General features: G+C 36.5%; 1 protein-coding gene and 1 non-coding gene across 7 annotated transcripts in view; both read right to left on the bottom strand.

Moving 5' to 3' along the window:
* Positions 1–22,151, bottom strand: part of rdgA (retinal degeneration A) — a 1,310,388-nt gene that overhangs the window by 1,201,774 nt on the left and 86,463 nt on the right. The window lies entirely within an intron of this gene.
* TRNAY-GUA (transfer RNA tyrosine (anticodon GUA)) lies at positions 16,922–17,080 on the bottom strand. Its single transcript has 2 exons — positions 17,044–17,080; positions 16,922–16,957 (listed from the first exon to the last, which is right to left on the bottom strand). It is a non-coding gene; the product is annotated as a tRNA-Tyr (tRNA).

Below are 22,151 nucleotides of genomic sequence, written 5' to 3'. Positions count from 1 at the left end.
TTATTACAAATTTTTAATAACAAAATGTTACGTATACGCACCGGCACTCATATTTTCAGGTGGTGCGGATATACTTGTTATTTTTATTTTTCACACTTCACTATAATATTAAAACGAAATGCAGATTTTCGTTGCTTTTGAAATTCGGCTTAAAAATTGCACATGGAACAACTAAAGACTCTCCTGAATTAAAAAAAATGTCATAGTACCTCTAAATAGCGGGCCCCCTAAGAAACCCCCACCCTCTCGACGGGCCTGGTGATGTGCTATACTTGATATCATTCGATATAATATTTTTTATTGATAAGCACGTTGTTTAATTAAACACCAACCAATTACACGGAAGTATATCCGCACCCCTGAAAATGTGAGTGTCGGTGCGTATACGTAACATTTTATTATTACATATAAACAAATAAAAAATTTGCAATAAAATAATATTGCGACTATAAACTGAGATATAACCTATCCTATATTTCAAGTTAGTCAAACTACACACGGGGTGCAAAACAAATTCAAAATCGGTTCAGTAGTTTAGGAGTCCATCGCGGCCAAATATTTGTGACACATGATTTTTATATATTAAGAAGAAGAAGATATATATAAAAGGAAAGGCTAAAATGTGTGATAGTTGGTCGCCGGCGTTTGAAGAGATGCGTTGGTCGATTTTGTTCAAACGTGGACCCGGGTGCCCCTAGAATGTGTTTATATAATATGGATATGAAATGAAAGCTGTTGCTGAGAGCTCTAAAGTAATTTTCATTGTGATATTCTTACGACTTAGTCGCATCAACCTGGCAAAACTGATAAATATGCATGCGAAGCCAAAATAGAGACATGAATTAATAATACCCACATACCTATTTACATATGTACGTTCTATTCGATTTGCCTGAAATTTGATATATAAATTTGCCTATATTAGTATGTACGATCCTTTTTTCTGGGAAGTAGACCAGAGACGGACCGGGACTGGGATTAGGAATAGGACTGGGACTCGGAGTGGGACTGGGTCTCGGAATGGGACTGGAACAAAATACATACCACCCTCTGGGACTGGCAATAAGGGATGAAGAAGAATGGGAAAAATTGAGAGAAGAGAAAAGACGGAAGGAGAAGGAGACTGAGAAAGAGATAGAGTGAGACGAAGATAGAGATAGATGAAGCGAAAAAGGCGGGGGATGAGTAAATGAAAGGATTAAGCAAACGTTAAGAGGAGGGAGGGCAGAGTTAGGCGGAAAAAGCCTATTGAAATGTATGCAGATAGACCAAATTTAGGGCAGAACAACGTCTGACGTGTCTGCTAGTATGTATATACATTAGTACAAACATGCATATAGACATACCAAAAATAGAGGCGCTATTTCTATTTTGTTGGTAGCTTTTTTCGAATACATACATACGTCTATATACATACATACATCCCACTCAAAGCAAGTTTCTTCGTACAATTTACAGCCAGCATATACACAAACTGAATTTTCAATTTGTGACTTTTGTGTCACTCTATTTTAAATTTCACTCTCATGAATTTTTCAGAACGCGCCTAAAGAAGAATAACTTCACAAAATATTTTAACTTTTTTGAAGCAACGTTTTTTTTTTTTTAATTTTATCATAAACTGAAAATATATAAATTTGTCGAAGAGGTTGCATAGAAAATCCAAGTAATAAATTACTATAAAAATAATTAAACATTTTTATGTAATTTTTTTTTCAAGAGCCAAAGTTTTTTTTTTTTTTTTTGTTTCCAAGGGTTTGTTTGGATTAGTATTAACCTATTTACATATTAATACACATTCAAATATATTAATAAGCCTATAATATAAGCCTGACACTCATAGCAAGTTGTGCACGACAGAACCCAATAAACATTTTTGTCAATTCTCAGTTTGAGGTACATTTGAGAATCAGTCCATTTCTCACATTTCAAAGGTTAGTTTTCAAATGTATTTAAAATAACCGTTGATAGCATTCTAAAGCAAAAAGGCACATTTCTAATATGGAGTTTTTCTTTATATTCAAATTGAGAATTTTTGGATTCTCAACTTTTTCTCAAATTAGAATAAAGCGGAACGAAATGGAATCCACTGTTGTACAACTTTCGGCAAGCAAATTTATTATTTGCCTCACTTCACTTTTAACTCGTTTAGTTTTATGCATAGTGTAGTACAATATCACTTAATATTATTAAAATGTATGAATACTTCACTCAATAAAATAGCTTGTTTACATTTCTAGCTAAAGTATGCAAATTAGAGATCGACGAATTATCAACGGCACTATCGACGACACTATCGATAGCATTGACGTAAAATAAGCATATTGTACTACTTTTGAACCTTTCATGAACATGAAATGGTATATTAACTTTGGTCCGATGTTTGTAACGTTGAGAAATATAGAAGATAGACTCACCATTAAGTGTACCGAATTAATCAGGGCGACGAACTGAGTTGATATAGCCATGTCCGTCTGTCCGTCCGTCTGTCTTTTTGAACGCAAACTAGTCCCTCAAATTTTGAGATATCTCAATGAAATATGGCACAAGGATGCACTTTAGTATTATATTAGACATTTGTCGGATCCGGTAGGATCGGACCACTATAACATATATCTCCCATACAACCGATGGTTCAGATAAGACGATTTTGGTCATTTCTGCCGCAATTTAGAAAGTATAAACATGAAACTCGGTGATATATATTCTAATATATCATAGAAGATATCCTGAAAATATCACTTTGATCGGAGCTATATATAGTATATATCCCATACAACCGATCGTTCAGATAGAAAGATTTATGGCAATTTCTCCCTTAATTTCCAATATAAAAATGTTAAACTTGGTGCTATTTATTCTAATATATCATATACGATTTCATGAAAAAATCATTTCGATCGGAGCTATATAATATATAGCCCATACAACCGATCGTTCAGATAGGAAGATTTTTAGCCATTTCACCCTTAATTTCCAATATAAAAACGTTAAACTTGGTGATATTTATTCTAATATATCATAGAAGATTTCCTGAAAACATCACTTTGATCGGAGCTATATGTATATAGTATATACCTATCCCATACAACCGATCGATTCAGATAGAAAGATTTTTGGCCATTTCTCCCTTAGTTTCCAATATAAAAACGTGAACCTTGGTGATATATATTCTAATATATCATAGAAGATTTCCTGTAAAAATCATTTCGATCGGAGCTATATACTATAATATATATCCCATACAACCGATCGTTCAGATAGATAAATTTTTGCCATTTCTCTCTTAATTTCCAACATAAAAACGTTAAACTTGGTGATATTTATTCTAATATATCATAGATTTCCTGAAAAAATCACTTTGATCGGAGCTATATGTATATAGTATATACCTATCCCATACAACCGATCGTTCAGATAGAAAGATTTTTGGCCATTTCTCCCTTAGTTTCCAATATAAAAACGTGAACCTTGGTGATATATATTCTAATATATCATAGAAGATTTCCTGTAAAAATCATTTCGATCGGAGCTATATATAATATATATCCCATACAATCGATCGTTCAGATAGAAAGATTTATGGCAATTTCTCCCTTAATTTCCAATATAAAAATGTTAAACTTGGTGATATTTATTCTAATATATCATATACGATTTCATGAAAAAATCATTTCGATCGGAGCTATATATAATATAGAGCCCATACAACCGATCGTTCAGATAGGAAGATTTTTAGCCATTTCTCCCTTAATTTCCAATATAAAAACGTTAAACTTGGTGATATTTATTCTAATATATCATAGAAGATTTCCTGAAAAAATCACTTTGATCGGAGCTATATGTATATAGTATATACCTATCCCATACAACCGATCGATTCAGATAGATTTTTGGCCATTTCTCCCTTAGTTTCCAATATAAAAATGTGAACCTTGGTGATATATATTCTAATATATCATAGAAGATTTCCTGTAAAAATCATTTCGATCGGAGCTATATACTATAATATATATCCCATACAACCGATCGTTCAGATAAAGGGGTTTTTGCCATTTTTTATTTTATATTTATCTTAAAAATCCTTTAGGTATGTACATCTGTTCACTATATATTTCCTATTTTATACATACTATTATTTGGAGATTACGAACGGGATAAGATTATTGTTCAGCCCCATTCATGAAAGGTATGAAGTCTTCGGCACAGCCGAAGACAGTCCCGTCCTTACTTGTTTATTTTATTTTTGGGTTTCATGAACACTTATTATGTACTTTAAAATTTAGATACATTGGCGCAAACAGTATTCACATTATTATTAACGAAAATATTCCATGATATCGATGCTTTTCAACCAGAATGGAACGAAATGCGCGTGTATATCAAACCATTCTCAAGTTGAAAAACCACGTTTGAGAAAAAGTTGAGAGAATATTTACTTCAAATGATTAATAATGCTGAATATCAAACTGAGAATTAATGTTTTCTCAAACATTTAAGAAAAAAAAATTTTCAAGTATGTCTCAAATTATTCTCAAGTTGAAGATCGACGTTTGAGAAAAAGTCGAGAAAATATTTTGTTTCAAATGATAAATAATGTTGAATATCAAACTCAGAATCAATGTTTTTCTCAAACATTTGAGATTTTTGTTTACAGTGTTTGTTGGGAATACATTTCCTGCACACGCATACTCAAACACACACACTAATACACAAACACATTTTTCTATGAGAAAGGAGGGAAATGACAAAAACAGTTATAGTCACCGGATAACCAAAGTTATAAGTAAAGTGGACTTAATTAATTGAAGGGACGGTAGTTAAAATGTTGGTTTTAACAAAAGAAAAAAGAAAAATTAGTTTGGCGACAAATTAGTCAAGTAACCGGAAATGTTCCTCGTTAAAGGCAAGCAAAAAACGAAAACAAATTCATCATTGTTTTTATTAAGACTGGCATGATTTTGCATTTCACATTGATCATTATTACATTGGATATATAATCACTGACATTATTTACGCAACAACGAACAGAAAAAAGCAGTGCAAACTTTTTACAAGTTTCATCAATTAAATTGGTCCCTTTTTTATTATTGTTATTTGAAGAAAAAACTTCAATGAATTTTGAAAACCAAATTTGTAATAATGCGAATGATTAACGTTTAGATGATTAAGGCCCGGTTTTTCAGTACAAGTTCAACTCAGTTTGTCAGTTACACTATGCTTAGACATATTCTGCAGTTTTTCAAGCTACTTTAACTGAAGTTCGTGCTAAGCTTAACGGACAATCTGGCAGTGTTAAACTTCAGTTAACCTATCAGTTATTTGCACTCCTTCGCAATGGCGCCGAATATACCCAATACGCATTTGGGCTTGAATACCATTAGAGCTCATGTTGATAGTATGCTAGTTAGTAAAATCACAAGAGTTGTTTCGAAATATTTGGAGTAGCTATTTCCAATAATCTACCCAGATTTTCCAGAAAGTGGTTTCTGGGGCATCTTAGACGTGCCCCAGCAAGAACCGAGCATTTACGCAGAAAGTGCTAAGCAGTCTTTTTGGTAGTTGCTTCTGCATTTGTGCCTAAAGTCCCATGGCCGCTACAGACCGCTATAAGTTTAAGAGTAACTGCTCTAGGTCTGCATAGAAGACTCCCCGTCCTTCTGTTATTGTTAGAGTTCATTTTAATCTGGCCATGTAGCTGTTGAGATTGCACAGCTCATAGTGCTCTTAAACTTTTCTAATCTCCCCTTGCCTCCTTCGACGTAGGCTATTCCCTCATTTCTTCCCTCTGAGCCCCTAGTTTCTAGCTCGTCCACCATCGCATTTGAAAGGAGAGCGAAGGTGAATAAATTAAAAGCAACATACTTTACGTGTGAAAAGTATTAAAACTCTTACATACATTCACACACACACACATTCGGAGATGTGGACTGCAGCTCGCGGAACAAAAAACAGAGGCTGTACTCATATCAAGTAGGAAGAGGGTGGAGCAGGTCACTATAAGAATCGGCCGCCATGACATCGACACGCTGCCTGCAATAAAATACTTGAGGGTTGTGATAGACAGGAGGTTGTCATTGAAAACCCACTTAGAGTTTGCCAATGAAAAGGTAACAAAAACCGTAGCAGCATTATCTAGGATAATGATAAATGCACAGGACCAAACCAACGACGGACTCAACTTCTGGCTGGCGTTGTAAAAAGCCAAATACTTTACGGGGCTCCTGTTCGGCATCAGGCCACGGAGTATAAATCATACTTCCGCGGGGTAAAAGCGACCTACCGCCTGTGTGTACTACGCGTCTGTAGCGCCTTTAAAACTATCTCTGACGACGCAGCACTAATCATCGCAGGAATGTGTCCCTAGACATATTAGCAAAAGAAGCAGCGACGATTTATCAGGATTAAAACTTACGTGATAGAGCACGAGACTAATCGTGCAGAACTGGCAGCTCAGGTGGAATGCCTCAACAAATGGACGCTGGAAACACCGATGTATCCCAGATATTAATATATGGATATCTAGAAAGCACGGCGAGGTAGATTTCTACCTCACACAGTTTCTGAGTGGTCACGGGTGCTTTAAGGAATATTTGCACCGATTCAATCACGAGCCCACAAACATATGCGATCACTGTGGTTGAGATACAGTAGAAGATGTTTACCATGCATTTTTCGAGTGTCCTAGGTTCTATAGATCGAGATGCAAACTACGCAGAATTTTTGGATAGGATTACACTCCTGAAACAATTGTTGGAATCATGCTACAAAGCAAGGTAAAATTGTCCGCGGCATGCGATGTAATAGCGGAAATAATGAAGTGTCTGCGAAGTCTTGGAAAGGCTCCGGCGCAGCAGCAACATTGAACAGTCGGGTTTTGTGGGTGGAGAACAAACTGCAAAGGTGGAGGGGATCGAGCTGAGCACGTATTGGATGCAAGGCCTCCGTACAATTAGCGTCGTCAGACCTACCGAATATGTAGGTAATTTAATAGTAAACCAGGCGACGGATTTGAGACAAGGCCTCTTCAACCGTTCGAATATTGCCCCAGGTGAAGGAATAAAGCACGGATTGGAGATACGGCCTCTTCAACCGTGTGACCAAAAGCAGTCAACATACACGCAACGACAAACCTACGGATTGGAGACAAGGCCTCTCCAACTGTAGAAACAACGAGTAGGAGTGTAAACGTCTCACATGTAATCAGGGTTTATACACGGATTGGAGACAATGCCTCTCCAACCGGTGAAAGTACGAGAAAAGCCGTCGTTACGTATTGTGGGAAAAAAAAAGAAAAAAACTATTAAAATTAAATGAAAAAAACCTATTAAAATTAAATGAAAAAAAAAATGTATTTATATATATACATAAATAAAAAAAAAAACCTACAATACAAGTAGTCGAACGCACAAACATGCCACAAGCACTGTATGCACAGTGTTTAAGGTATGCTTGGAAATATTCGTTGAAGTGGTATGTGTCAAGCACATTGAGATAGTAAGCAGGGCGTGCTAGTCCCACTTTTAACTATACCGCGGGACTATCAAGGTACAGCAACGCGACGCCGACAGACGTAGAGGTAAGTACTCAACCTACCTCCCGATGGAATGCTTGACGATAGTACCGGGGGGTAAATGGTACTCAGACGGTAGGAGGTTTAGTGCGGTTAAAGTCCTACACTGACTATGAGGCTTTCGAAGCGTAATAAAAAAAAAAAACACACACAAAAATTCTGCTTAAAGCAGCTCGTTAAACGCTTTGTCGTTGCTAACAAGCTAAGTTGTTTAAAGGACTTATATCACTCAAGAATCGACAACCCTTAATGCTCTTCAGGTCAAATAACTAATAAACTAAAATGACTAGATTGAAAGAGATTTAAGATGGCATATGAGAAAAGGACAAAAGCAAACAAAAGAAAAGAAATAAAAACAAAAATAATAACAACAATAAAGTAAAAATCTAAGCATATATGTATAGTAGTGGTGCACAACGCCGGCAGAACTTTGAGTACGAACGCCACTTTTTTATACTCAGCTGAGCAGAGCTCACAGGGTATATTAATTTTGTTCGCATAACGGTACCCCGTAACGGCATAAACTAATCGAGATAGATATAGACTTCTATATGTGACCTTGAATCATGAAACGACCCCATTGTGCGAAAATACCGTTCTTCACTTTTTGACGGCAGTTTTCTATCTTTCTTCGTTTTTTCACAAATCGCTTTTAAAGCCAAATCGGACCACAAATGCGATTTTTTTTAATTTTTCGATCCATGCGCCACCTATCGGAGCTTTTTTTCTTATTATTGCATTGTCATCGGGTTCTGAACTATACTCCAAGTTTCAAGGTTGTAGCTTATCGGGAAGTTAATTAAATTTTAATTACAATATCATTCACAATGGCCAGCCGCTACACAGAGTCAAGCTAAACAAAAACTTTAAACGCGTTTTTCTCAAAAACTTGTTTTCGCACAATATGGTAATTTCATTATTCCAGGTCACATATATCAAAATTATCTGGGCGAAAAAAGAAATTGATTTAGCCATGTCCGTCCGTCCGTCCGTTCGTCCGTTAACACGATAAATTGAGTAAATTTTGAGGTATCTTAATGAAATTTGGTATGTAAGTTCCTGGGCACTCATCTCAGATCGCTATTTAAAATGAACGAAATCGGACTATAAGCAGGCCCACTTTTTCGATATCGAAAATTTCGAAAAACCCAAAAAGTGCGATAATTCTTTACCAAAGACGGATAAAGCGATGAAACTTGGTAGGTAGGTGGACCTTATGATACAGAATAGAAAATTTGTAATATTTTGGACAAAGGGCGTGGCACCGCCCACTTTTAAAAGAAGGTAATTTAAAAGTTTTGCAGGCTGTAATTTGGCATTCGTTGAAGATATCATGATGAAATTTGGCAGGAACGTTACTCCTATTACTATATGTGTTCTAAATAAAAATTAGCAAAATCGGGAGACGAACACGCCCACTTTTTAAAAAAAATTTTAACAAAAAATTGGTATCTTTACAGTATATAAGCAAATTATGTCAACATTCACCTCCAGTGCAACAAAATACAAAAAGAAAAGAAAATTTCAAAATGAGCGTGGCACCGCCCTTTTTCACTTAATTTGACTGGAATACTTGTAATGCCATAAGTCGAACAAAATTTTAACAATCCTTGTGAATTTTGGTAAGAGTATCGCTTCTATGACGATAACTGTTTTTTGTGAAAATGGGCGAAATCGGTTGAAGCCACGCCCAGTTTGTATACACAGTCGACCGCCTGTCCTTCCGCTCGGCCGTTAACACGATAACTTGAGCAAAAATCGATATATCTTTACTAAATTTAGTTCACGTACTTATCTGCACTCACTTTATCTTGGTATTAAAAATGGGTGAAATCCGACTGTCACTGCCAACTTTTTCGATATCGAAAATTTTGAAAAATGAAAAAAATGCCATATTTATTTTAAAAAGAGAACTGATCGGAATATACAATTAAGCCATATTTCTATACCAAATACGAAAAAAGGGATGAAACATGGTGATTTGATTGGTTTTTTGACGCAAACTATAACATAAAAAAAAACTTTGTAAAATTTGTGTGACACCTACCATATTCAGTAGAAGAAAATGAAAAAGTTCTGCAGGGCGAAATCAAAAGCCTTTGGAAGCGTGGCAGGAATACTGTTCGTGGTATTACATATACATATAAATAAATTAGCGGTACCCGACAGATGATATTCTGGGTCACCCTGGTCCACATTTTGGCCGATATCTCGAAAAGGCCTTCACATATACAACTAAGGACCACTCCCTTTTAAAACCATCATTAATACCTTGAATTTGATACCCATATCGTACAAACACATTCTAGAGTCACCCCTGGCCCACTTTTATGGCCATATCTCGAAAAGGCGTCCACCTATAGAACTAAGGCACACTCCCTATTAAAATACTCTTTAATACCTTTCATTTGATACCCATGTCATACAAACACATTCCAGGGCTACTCAAGGTTCATTTTCCTACGTGGTGATTTTCCCTTATTTGGCAAAGAATAAAGGAAAAACGTCACCCTTGGTCTACAATTTGGTCGATATTTCCAAAACGTATGTGATATGGAATTAAAAACTACTAATAAACCATCTACGAAACCCTACGAAACCAACTCAGCGAAGCTCTCAGCTGAGTATGTAATGTTCGGTTACACCCGAACTTAGCCTGTCTTGCTTGTTTGTGGTAGTACATGTTAACTGGTTCAATTACAAGCTAAAACTGATTGAGTGCTTGCTTTATTCAACCTCTCTTGTTGCGCTCACGCGACATGTAGGTAAGCGCCAAATAAGTTAGCGAAGCTCTTCGAAGTTGTCGAGTGCACCACTGCTGTGTATGCAAGTTTATAGAAACAGCATGAATCTTTTGCTTAGCACTCAGCTGGTGGTGGTCAATGAACGTAGCAATAAACTGGACACTAAACTTTCACAGGAAACTGGCAATAATAGGATAAAAGTAATTTAATTTTTGGTTTTTTTTTCTTTGCTAACGAAGTACACACAAGTATGTTTGTGTATGTATGAGTGGCTACAGAAAAGTCTGTAAGTATTTTATTGAATAAGCTTAAGTTTGTGCTTTCATATCGGCTCTAAGCAAATTGCTAGAGTGTGTTGAGAAAATGAAAGCATTACCAAATACGCATGGATAAACGAAAATGTGGGGTGCCATCATCGTCATAAACATTATCATCTTTATCACATTTACCGACAGCTTAATCATTGTACATGGCTATGTATTTAATAAGTTCACTTATAGAAGTTGGATGAATGTTCAAATACGTCATTAACAGATGCGAGTCGTGAAGCTGAGACATTTCGTTGGAATTGAGCGATTAAATTATTATTTTGCGTATTAAATATTTGGAATCTTATGAAAGTTCGGTGAGTATGTAAGAAAGTTTTTGGAATGTTAAATAGAAAATGTTACTGAAAAGTCGGTAATCGGATTGACTTTCACTCAGAGAGAAATTCATGTATTTAGTTAGTTAGTCAGACATAACATGGATCATCATCATCAGCATAATGTATAAGTGATTTTGACCGCTTCGTAACAATTCACGCCAACCATCCCTGTCCCGCGATAACTGATAGCACCAAGGGAGATCAAGTCTTCCTTCACCTGCTTCTCCCAACTCGGTAGAAGTCTTCGCCTTCATCTGCTTCCAAATGGCGGTTTACACTGCAATACTTTCTTGGCTCATGATACTTACTTACTTACTTAATTGGCGCTTAACCGTTTAAACGTTTATGGCCGTCCAAAAAGGCGCGCTAGTCGCTCCTTCTCTCTGCCAAACGACGCCAATTGGTCACATCAAGGGAGTTGACATCGTTTTCCACCTGGTCCTTCCAACGGAGTGGAGGCCGCCCTCTACCTCTGCTTCCATAGGCGGGTTCCGATAGAAACACTTTCTTGGCCGGAGCATCATCTTTCATTCGCATAACATGGCCTAGCCAGCGCAGCCGCTGCGTTTTAATTCGCTGGACTATGTTGATGTCTGCGTATAGCTCGTACAACTCATCATTAAATCTTTTTCGGTACTCGCCATCGCCAACGCGTAGAGGTCCATAAATATCTCGAAGAACTTTTCTCTCGAACACTCCCAGAGCCGCTTCATCTGCTGTTGTCATGGTCCATGCTTCTGCACCATATAGCAGGGCGGGTACGAAAAGTGACTTGTACAGTATGATTTTCGTTTGCCGAGAAAGGACTTTACTTTTCATTTACCTACCTAGTCCAAAGTAGCAATTATTGGCAAGAGTGATTCTTCACTGGATTTCAGAGCTGATGTTGTTGCTCATGATAGCGATTGTTAACGACATTGTCTTGACTTGAGGATTCTCATTGTTGTGTGCGGCTGATCAATTCATCATACTGTTTCAAAGCGATAGCAGCCATTGTCGCGTACTTTTCCCGGAACTTACCTTCAGTGTGGTAGGGGGATCACGCTGTTCATCTTCTTTTTATTATTCTTCTTAGTTTCTTTTCCCCTGCCTCTGATTTGTTGTTTTCTGTCGTCTTGGGTCTTCTCCTCTGCTTCCTACTTTTTACCTTCTACTTTTCCCTCCTAATTCCCGACCTTTTTCAGCTTATTCTTTTTCCACCACTTTTAAATGGCTGTCTCTTCGCCTTTCTTCCGCCTTTCCCTCTCCCTTTTTTTCCCTTTATCCCACTACCTTTCCGATTTCACTTCTACTCCTTCATCCTTTTACTTTTTCATACCCCTTCTCTATCTCTTCCTTCTCTTTGTCTTCCCCTCTCCAACTTTTTACTCTCTTTTTGCCCCCCGTCAATTTATTTTGCTGTCACTATTTCTTTCCATTTCCTGGCACTTCCCTATCTCTTCTTTTTGCCCTCCGTCTGATCGCCCACCGCCTAATCGGCTGAATCTTCTCTTCCTTAACAGAGAAAAGAGTTTTGATTATAACGGAAAACACATAAACAAGTATTACAACTATGTGCGACCCCCATGGGGTGATCTCATCAGGGGTTTTGTGGAGTATAATTCAAAAGCAGAAAACAGAGCGAATCTCATGAATATACTCGCAGTGAGATTACTTCTCTGGTCATCAGGGCAAGGACTCAAGGACGATAGCGTTTATACAACTTGTATCAGCAGAAGCCATCTTTTGTTTAATACTGCAGATAAAGAACTTAGATCTCTGATGATTTCCTTTTAAAGATCGTATGAGAAAGTTGGAATTTTAATAGGTTAATCGATAAAAGGCCTTGGTAGGAAGTAAGCACTAAGAAGGAAATGTCTAGTAGATCAAATATGGTGGGCCCGCCATGTATTTAGGGACTACAGTGCACAAATATATGTATTAGGGTGGGTCGATTTATATGGACGAAAGTTAACCCATATAGCGACATTGATTTTTCGATAGCATTTGGGCTAAGAAAAAAAAGTTCCACTACACATACCCAAAAAAAAAATTTTCGAGCCAGTGAAATGTTTTCATACACTTAACGCAATAAGAGTAATCCCCGCTTAAAAACTCATACAAATAGACAACATTGGTGTTAATTCGTTGTAGTTCTATAAATAGAATAAAGCAACAACACCAAGTTTCTCTGAAACCGCCTTACCAACGCTTAACTTTACCATATGATGCCATACGAAGTATGGATTATGAATAAAGAAGGCAATTGGGATAAGGTTTACAACAACTAAGGCATGACGTGGCTGAATGCGTTTATAACACTTCAACCATCGTAGGAGTGCAGGGTTCGAATCTCACTCCCGAGAGAAAAGGCTTTGAAGAGATTGAAAAAAAAAGGGTATAATCGAAACAGTTGTCGCCTTGACCGTCCTGATGTCACGTTGTTTAAATTTTTCCCAAATTATTAAAGATTTTATTTTTTTTTTTACTTTTTTTCGACTTTGAATTTACAATCAAATGAAAATTTTTTTAGTAGCTCATGAAAAAAAAACCTTAAAAATCAAAGTCGAAAAAAGTCAAAAAAATTGTATTCGGAACTTTTTTGTCCTGAGCCCAAATCCTATCGAAAAATCGGTGGCGCGATATCGGTTAATATATCGACCCACCCTAATATGTATATCAAAGTGGAGTGCTAGAATTCCAAATTCTCATACAAGCTCTCTCAAAATAAGCTAGGTTTTCTACTGAATATACAGAACTTTCATTAGTACCTTCGCGCTGCATTCCTTTTCCTTAATTTTTTTGCTGTAAATATTTGAAGAGCATACAAAATTGTTGTTGTTGTTTTATATATGTTGATAGTAAAGCAATTATTTTCTATTACTTGTGTATATGTACACATATATGTAAGTATGTAACTATGCCAATGAAATCGACCTGGAAAACGTGACTGATTTTCTTTATTGAATTTTGTAACTCAGCATTTATGTTCTTATTCTGTAAAAAGCTATGCAGAGCACCGAATTGAGTTTTTTTTTCGTGTGAAACAAAGTTAATATAAGAGTAGGGGCAAGGGAGTGAGATTTAGTGGCGGCAAATATTAGTGCATGTGTTAATTTTATAGGTATGGAACATAGATAAAATTAATGTAAAAGAGTGTAAGAGAAAGTGTTGCCGCATTTTGCATAATTTGGCCCTAAATTATGATGCTCGACGACAGCAATATTTGCATGCGTAGATTTAATTAGTTAAGCAAATATTTTCACACATCAAATGCTCAAGTATTTCATCAAACGCTGCGCAATAACCGATTTGCAATAACAAGGACTTATTATTGTTGGATTGGCAAGTTTTTGTATTTTAGGTGAATGGAAAAAGTTCTATGCTCGAAGTTGGTCCACACCTACTAGAAGAACTTTTCTTATTTTTAGAATGAAATTTTTTTGGACAAATGGGTATTTTCTCTTTTGTTTGCTTCAGGGATGCACCTTAACGTTAAGCTAATCGTTTATCAAAAAATTTCCACCGTTTCCGTTGAAACACTTCGAAATATTATCGATAAAGAAATTATCAAGATAAATTGTATCTCGTTTTTAACCGAAACGAAAAGCTTTCGTTTACGTTAAAAACGTTAACAAAAACGTGATACTTTATGTTTGAATTGTGCTGGCAATGCTATAGCCATGGTGAAGCCGTAAGGTGGTAACAACGAGGGCACATACACACACAAACTCCATGTAATTTGTTTGTGTAATTCGTTGGTGTTAATGTCAAAAATACTCTGAGAAATGTTCGTACTGTCAAAATTCATGAGAAAAGTTGCAATCGGCTTGGCGAATGCTTTCACCTTTAATGACTCCGCCATCAATCAGCTTTGCCAGCATAGTTTTAAATTAATAATCAGCATAAACGATTTGATTTCGTTTTGATATGGCAGAAAACGAAACGAAATCATTTCGCTAATTTGACGTTTTTAACGTTAATAAACGAAACGAAATGACTTTGTTTCGTTTATTAACGTTAATTATCGTAACGAAATGATATCGGTTCGTTGGTTAAGCATGCCTGGTTTGCTTTTATTGTTCTGCTTTATTTTTATTGTTGTAGAAATTGGTTGGCAAATAATTGATAAACTACGCATCGATTTTTTTTTTTTACCACAAGCTAAAATCCAAGATCTAATTGTATACGGTCAGCTATCTATGCAATTGCTGGAGAATATCAAACTTCTTCGACGGCGATTTTTCGTTCAATATTATATATGTAAAAGGTTTTAACGCAGCCGTAGAGGCAAACGTAACCATAAACATAAAATTCAGCAAAGCTAGCATCGTTTGCGTAGCCTTGACCATAACGCTCACGAGAACTGTGTGCCATAATCGCATAGCCGTCGCCGTAACCGCAGCTTTAACAAGCGTATCCGGTACACTCTGAGAAAACGCCGTTCTAAAATCTAGCACCACCGGACTCAATTCAAGCTTTTCATGTTCTTACTTTTTTGTTCTTGAATAACGAACGACCTGTTCTTAAAACAACAACCTTGTTCTTGAACTGACACCATTTTCTTGAAAAGAGAACGGCTGATCTTAAAAAATGAACAAATGTTCTATTAATGAGAACGATGTTCTTAAATACAACATTTGGCACAAGCCACCAAGCATTCGTAGTGGCTCAGCGGCTATGATGTTGCGATTGCGATTGTGTGGCGCGAGTTCGAACACCGTCAAACTCTGAAGTTTTTTAAAACGATTTTTTATGTTATATTTTTTTAACTCATATTTTTCGTTCAGTTCCATTCACATATGCAAGGGTAATTCTTAAACTTTGTATGAAATGTTTTAAGTATATATTCAGATTGCATCAATAAAAACAAGAATTTCTCAATAAGGGAAATGCATGATTTTTTTCAAATTTTGGATTTTAATAATAGTTTTTTTTGTTATTAATATTTTTATTAATGACAAAAAAATTATTATTAATAAAAAATAAATGGGTACTAATTGGAAAAATTACCTTCCCACTCCCATCCCCTCCAAAGGTCAAGCACCAACCGTTCCTGAATTAAGACCGAAAAATGTTAAATCGACTACAAATCGTTCTCGCAGCGTGAGAACGAAAAATCGTAAATCGAAGCCAAGTAGTGTTTGAAATAAGCACAGAAGGTTCACACATCAATGCCAAACTAGTCATAAAATACGAACGGTGTGCTTGGAAAACCCGTTATTAAAACAAGCCCATAGGTCACCAGTTAAGAAAAAACGTACTTAACAGACTTTTGTCAACGAATGTTCTTAATTTTGAACTTGTTTCGTTCATTTTAGAACGATTTTTTCTCTGAGTGTAATCTAACCAAATCAGTGTAAGTAAAAGTAAATACTATTGAAGGGCGGCCAAACTTCCACTCAGGCTGACGACAGAATGGAAGCGAGAAGCGTTGCTATAATATAACAAAATTATCTTTAAAAAATGTTTAAGTTAAACGGTTTTATGGAAAACAATACTTACATTAAGTAATAATAATACCAAAAGCTAGAAAATAATTAGGTAGGTCCTAGTCATCACACTCCCCATCAATCTAGGGCGTTGATCAGACAATTAAATAGAAGCGTTGGGCGCGTGGAATTTCTAAAAATGTGCGGCGTAGCATAACCTGATTAAGGTTCAGTTGGTCTTATATATGACTATCAATAGAAATTTGACGCGTCCAACGCTTTTTTTCAATTGTCTGATCGTCTGCCGGGTCTGCTAGATGTATGTATATAGAAACGGCGAAAATTCACATTTTTAGAAAAAAAGATTCAGTTTCTTTGTTTGTTATTCTTTCATAATGCGAATTCGTATCATTTCGGTAAAACTCTCTTAAGCTCTGCAATGAAGCAATAAAAATAAAAAAAATATATGTATTTAACAAAAATTAAAAAAAAAAACACAAAAAAAAAAACACAAAAAAAAAAAAACAAAAAAAAAAACAAAAGTAAATCCTTCGAGCCGGATTTGAACCAGCGACCTATGGATAACTGCACTGCAACGGCACCAAGATTGGATCTTTGGGCGCTGCCACAACGACTTTAAAAGCCTGATTTGTTTAAATGCAAGAGTTTCTACAGTCCACCGCTCTACCAACTGAGCTATCGAAGGCAGTTGTGCGATCGCTGCAAAAGCGCTGTTTTATATTTTTCAACATTTCTGTTTTTTTTTTGTTTGTATTTCCAGTTCGTATTTGTGCTACGCTCCAAACACAAAAATGTCATTCTCACATTTTTCACTTTTTCATATCGATCATCACGCTGTTCCAGCGCTCCTACATTGAGGTGTATTGTGCAATTAATTAACATATTCGTACACAAAGCTCTCTAGTCGTTGTTTATTGTTGTTGTCGCAGCGCATTTAAATTTTATAGCTTCCATTTAAGATTTGTTTACAATTTTGTTTTTGCGCTCACATTTTATTTATAAGTTTTCTCTTTTGATTGATCAACGTTGTGTTGCCTCACTTGTGAGAAAGCTGCTCATTGGTGCTTTTTTTTTGTTTTGCAACGCCAAATGCCTACTTTTTGACTTTCATGTAGAGCGGTTTTATTGCGCTCGTTGTGGTTTCTATTTTTAGAGCTACGCGTGGGGCAGAAAATTTTTTATATTTTGCAATTAAAGGTTGAACCTAGTTCTCTACAGAACAACATTCAATACAGTACAACTGAAACGGTAGGTTCTTACATTTTAATGAAGTATCACCGTATCACGGCTGCCGTTTCGAAAATGCTCTATCCGAGAATATTTCGCAAAAGCAATTTTGAGAAATATCCTCAGATAGGGTGTTTCCGAAATAGCAGGTGTGATAGGATGATATTTTACTCAGCCGCCGAAATTTTTTTTATAAATTTTATAAAAATGATTTGGTATATTAAGTTTGGTCCGATTGTCGAATATTGTAAGTTCGTCAAGTGGGTTGAGATAGACCCACCCATAAGTATACCAAAATTTCAGGATGGCGAGCTCAGTTTATTTCGCAGTGTCCGTTTGTCTGTCTGTTTGAACGATAACTAGTCCCAAATCTTGACGAAAATTGTCGAGGTCCTCAATTTTGTAGGGTTATTCATACTAGTCAGCTTTTGACTAGTTAATTGACTATAATTTTGTGGTGTTATTTATAATAGTTAGTGTATGAGTAATTAATTGACTAGAATTTTGTGGCGTTCATCATAATAGTCAGTTTTAGAATGGTTCATTGACTATGATTTTGTGGTGTTATTCACAGTAGTTAGTATTTGAGGAAATGCGCGAGTGCCTTCTGTAGCCAGTTTGCAATGCATACTTCAGTTGACAATGCTAGATATCGTCCAAATCAAAGAAAAGGCCAAGCCTTCCATATCAATAGTCTCAGACGGAAAACCTATGCCAATGACAAAACCCCTTGGCCATGAGGGCATCAGCAGCCTAGCATATTTTTTCTACTTGTCGTTAAAAGCCTTTGCAATTCCAGAATAACGGATAATGGTAAGGATAGGAAGACCAAAGACCGGAAACGCAGCCAGTGCCTACCTTTGGTCAGTAACGAAAACGTTTAAAGCCGTTATTGTTATCACTACCACCGTACTGAACTCCACTAACACTCATCATGGGATAGTGCTAGTGCAGCGTGGGCTGTTTTGACATAGTCAACCATGATTGGTTCGTCCTTCTCCGTTAGATAGATAGACAATTTATTGAAGATTGCACTGCGGCTATTGGTCTATTGTGCCCTCACCTCCTTCCAAGCCGACTTCCTTGATGAACCCTAGCAGTTCTCTCGGCTTAAAGGATTTAATGTGGGAATTTTCTGGCCATGGTGAGCCCGTAAACTAAGCCCTGCGTCTTGAGATTGTGTCACATTCCAGGAGGATATGGTCCGCCGTCTCCGCTGATCGATCACAAAATCGGCATGTGTTATTCCGTTACTTTTTATGTTTTATATGTATATGTGTACGTATTTTTATTAAAATTTATTCCAAAGTATAATGTATTGAGTGATACATTTTAAAGTGATATATGTACATATACATTTCCATTTGTATGGACGAAAGTTAACCGATATCGCGCCATCGATTTTTCGATAGGATTTGGGCTCAGGAAAAAAAGTTCCACTACGCATACCCAAAAATAATTTTTAATTTTTTTTTCGACTTTGATTTTTAAGGCTTTTTTCATGACCTACTAAAAAATTTTCATATGTATACCCTGACCGATCCAAAAATGTCCGCTAAAAACGTTGTCGATACAAGTTTTTTGACAAAAAGAAAAACTATTTTAGGGGACATTTTTGGGTCGGACAGGGTATACATGAAAATTTTTCAATCAAATGAGAATTTTTTTAGTAGGTCATGAAAAACACCTTAAAAATCAAAGTCGAAAAAAAGTAAAAAAAATGAAATTTCACAGGCTCGAAAATTATTTTTTTGGGTACACGTGGTGGAACTTTTTTTCTTGAGCCCAAATCCTATCGAAAAATCGATGGCGCGATATCGGTTAATAAATCGACCCAGTCTAATATACATACTTTATCTATATAGGAAATATAATGAATAAAACAAATTTGAGCTAATTTATAAATTTTCAAGTAATTCTTCAACCCAACTAGGACTGGTATATTAACTAGTAGGATGCTGATGGAAATATCCACTAGTATGACAACTAGTATTACAATGATGCATACACTGAGTGGTATGCCAACTGGTATGTTGATAATGAATACACTAACTGGTAGGTCACAGTTGGTATGATATGATGTATATGTATAATAACTAGTTTGTCAATTGGTATTATGCTGATGCAGAGGCTGGCAATTGATATTTCGTAGGACATCGCCGTGTTAAAAATACCAATTGCTAATATGGAAAAAAGACAGAACTCATACTAGTTAGGATTTTTGGCAAACTAGAATTCTTCTAGTATACAACTAGTTGGTTTGACTGCAGGGTTATGGAACATTTATCGATTCGTTATTAATTATCGATTCGTAATAAAAAAAAACTATCTTCTTATCTGAGTGCTATCAATTTTGTTAATATATTAGATAATAATTCGATATCGCTAATAAAACAATGGCTTGTCGGTATCAACCGATGACAACGAATTTCTTTCAAAAAGCTCAAAGTTTTTCTGTTGCTCGTAAAGTTACCTCTATTGTGGTTCATGTCAACCCCTAGGCGACCTCTAGTTAGGTCAAAAACATTCCTTTTTGAGACATACACCCACATATGCTTGGTACTCACGCCTCACAATAAAATTAGATTGACTATGCACTGAAGCTTTCTCCTTGCCTTGGTTTTGCAGACTTCCACAAATCCTACATGACGTTACAACCAACTAAAACATGTAATAGCATAACCATGATATTAGCAACAACAAAAACAGTAAACATTGTTCAACAGACTGCATGCCAATTATAATAAAGTGTTAGAAAGTAACTGTAAGCCGGTGAGTGGCCACTTTTTAAGTCAAAATGGCAATGTCCTTTACAACAAAACGTCAGTCCTTTCCACTGGATTACTGGTACAAAGTAGCTATGTAGCTGCATAACAACAACAATAAATGGCAAGCTCAGCATGTGGTAACTTACAGCACAGCAGTAGAAACAGCAGAGTTTGTTGAATTATGAAGTAGATAGTAAGTAGGAGGTATTATAATAAAATGGTTTAAATGTGCATATGTATGTAAGTATGTAAATGACTTTCGTTCTGTTTTTGGCAGCAAATGCACAAAAGAATGTAACAAACACACGATCCTTGTGAGAATAAAATGTGTGTAGAATGGTACTAATTTTTACAGTTTATTAGCCGAATACAGATATATGTACATCTATATATATATATATATATATACGAACATGCCAGATCAGAGCAGTACCAACTATGCTTCGTAGCTTAACCAAGTGTTCTGCATAGAAAGCTCGTAAGTAAGGTTTGTCGAATTACGATGACTGAAACGTTAGGAGGAGCTCAGTGGGACAACGCAAAGGACCGTCACATATGATAACGGTGACTTAAGCTGTGTTTACTTACGGAATCTTGCGCAGCAACGGTATAGTTTCGAATGAAACTGACATCGGTCTCGTTGGGGTTCTTGCGTTTGGTCGTCAAACAAATTCTGGCAGCATTATGGACAGTTTATGTTAGGTCTGTATTGACCGGACAGTTCAACATAACATCGGTCTCGAAAAACTCTATGGAGTACGAGATGCCGAGAATCAATTACTTACGGCTAGGTTTAGCCAAAGCTGTACAGTAAAGCGTGAAGGGAGATGCTGATTTCACCCCATCCGCCTTCTTTCAGCTGGAGTAGAAGGGGTTTACAGTATACTAAGACATACCTCATTGGAGAGTGACCCTTTATTATGCCCATATGGGGCAAAGGATCCACACAGATAATCTTAATCTAAAAATTGATGGAGGCAATCGCAAACGAGGTCTGAAAATCGAAGACCACTTGCCGTCGTAGCAATGGATATCAGCCCGTCCACCTCATTCTCCATCGCTGTAACTTCTGCTTGAAAGATTTGGAGGCAATGGCAAGCGAGGTCAGTCACTTACAGACAGCAATCGAGCTCTGAGCCTTAAGTGCCATTAGCACTGAGTGGCATCACATCTTTCGCTTGGAAAAACTTGAACTTGGGGCTTGCAGCTAGCATCTTACTGAAAAGCCCTACGAAATCTACCTTTTAACTTTGAATCATCCTTGAACAAATTAACGAATATACTACTCCTTTCTAGAAGCAATGATTGGGTTAAAGCTTATACGGAGGGTAGCTGTCGGCACACAATAGTCTGTCCTGTTTAGGATAAAGTCGCAGTTGGTAATAATACTGAATTGCCTAATGTAGACGAGGCCTAATGAAGTACCGCATTCACGTTTGACTTGAATTTCAATAGCATGATATGTGTTGTGCTAAAAGCGCCGATGTTGTTAAAAAGAGCTGTCCATTGTAGGTTAGATAAGGTAAGAGTCAAATACGTCCCGGCCGAGATATTTACATTTCTGCACTGCTTCCAACCTTTTGACCTTAGATGTAGTGTCTAGCGCTCTCCACCAGACCAAAACGCCTTAGAAGAAAATCGTACGACCAATGTACCGCACTTGGAGAGAGTTCCAAGCTGCCCCTGAGTTCCTAACTGCCACTGAGGTCAGTAAAGGTCTCCAAATACTACACAGGTTTACACCTACCAATATGAGTTTTC

The sequence above is a fragment of the Eurosta solidaginis genome, chromosome 4 (genome assembly GCF_040869045.1).
Source record: "Eurosta solidaginis isolate ZX-2024a chromosome 4, ASM4086904v1, whole genome shotgun sequence".
Taxonomy (NCBI): domain Eukaryota; kingdom Metazoa; phylum Arthropoda; class Insecta; order Diptera; family Tephritidae; genus Eurosta; species Eurosta solidaginis.
The sequence above is the reverse complement of the archived record's forward strand: the minus strand, read 5'-3'. Positions and strand labels throughout refer to the sequence as shown.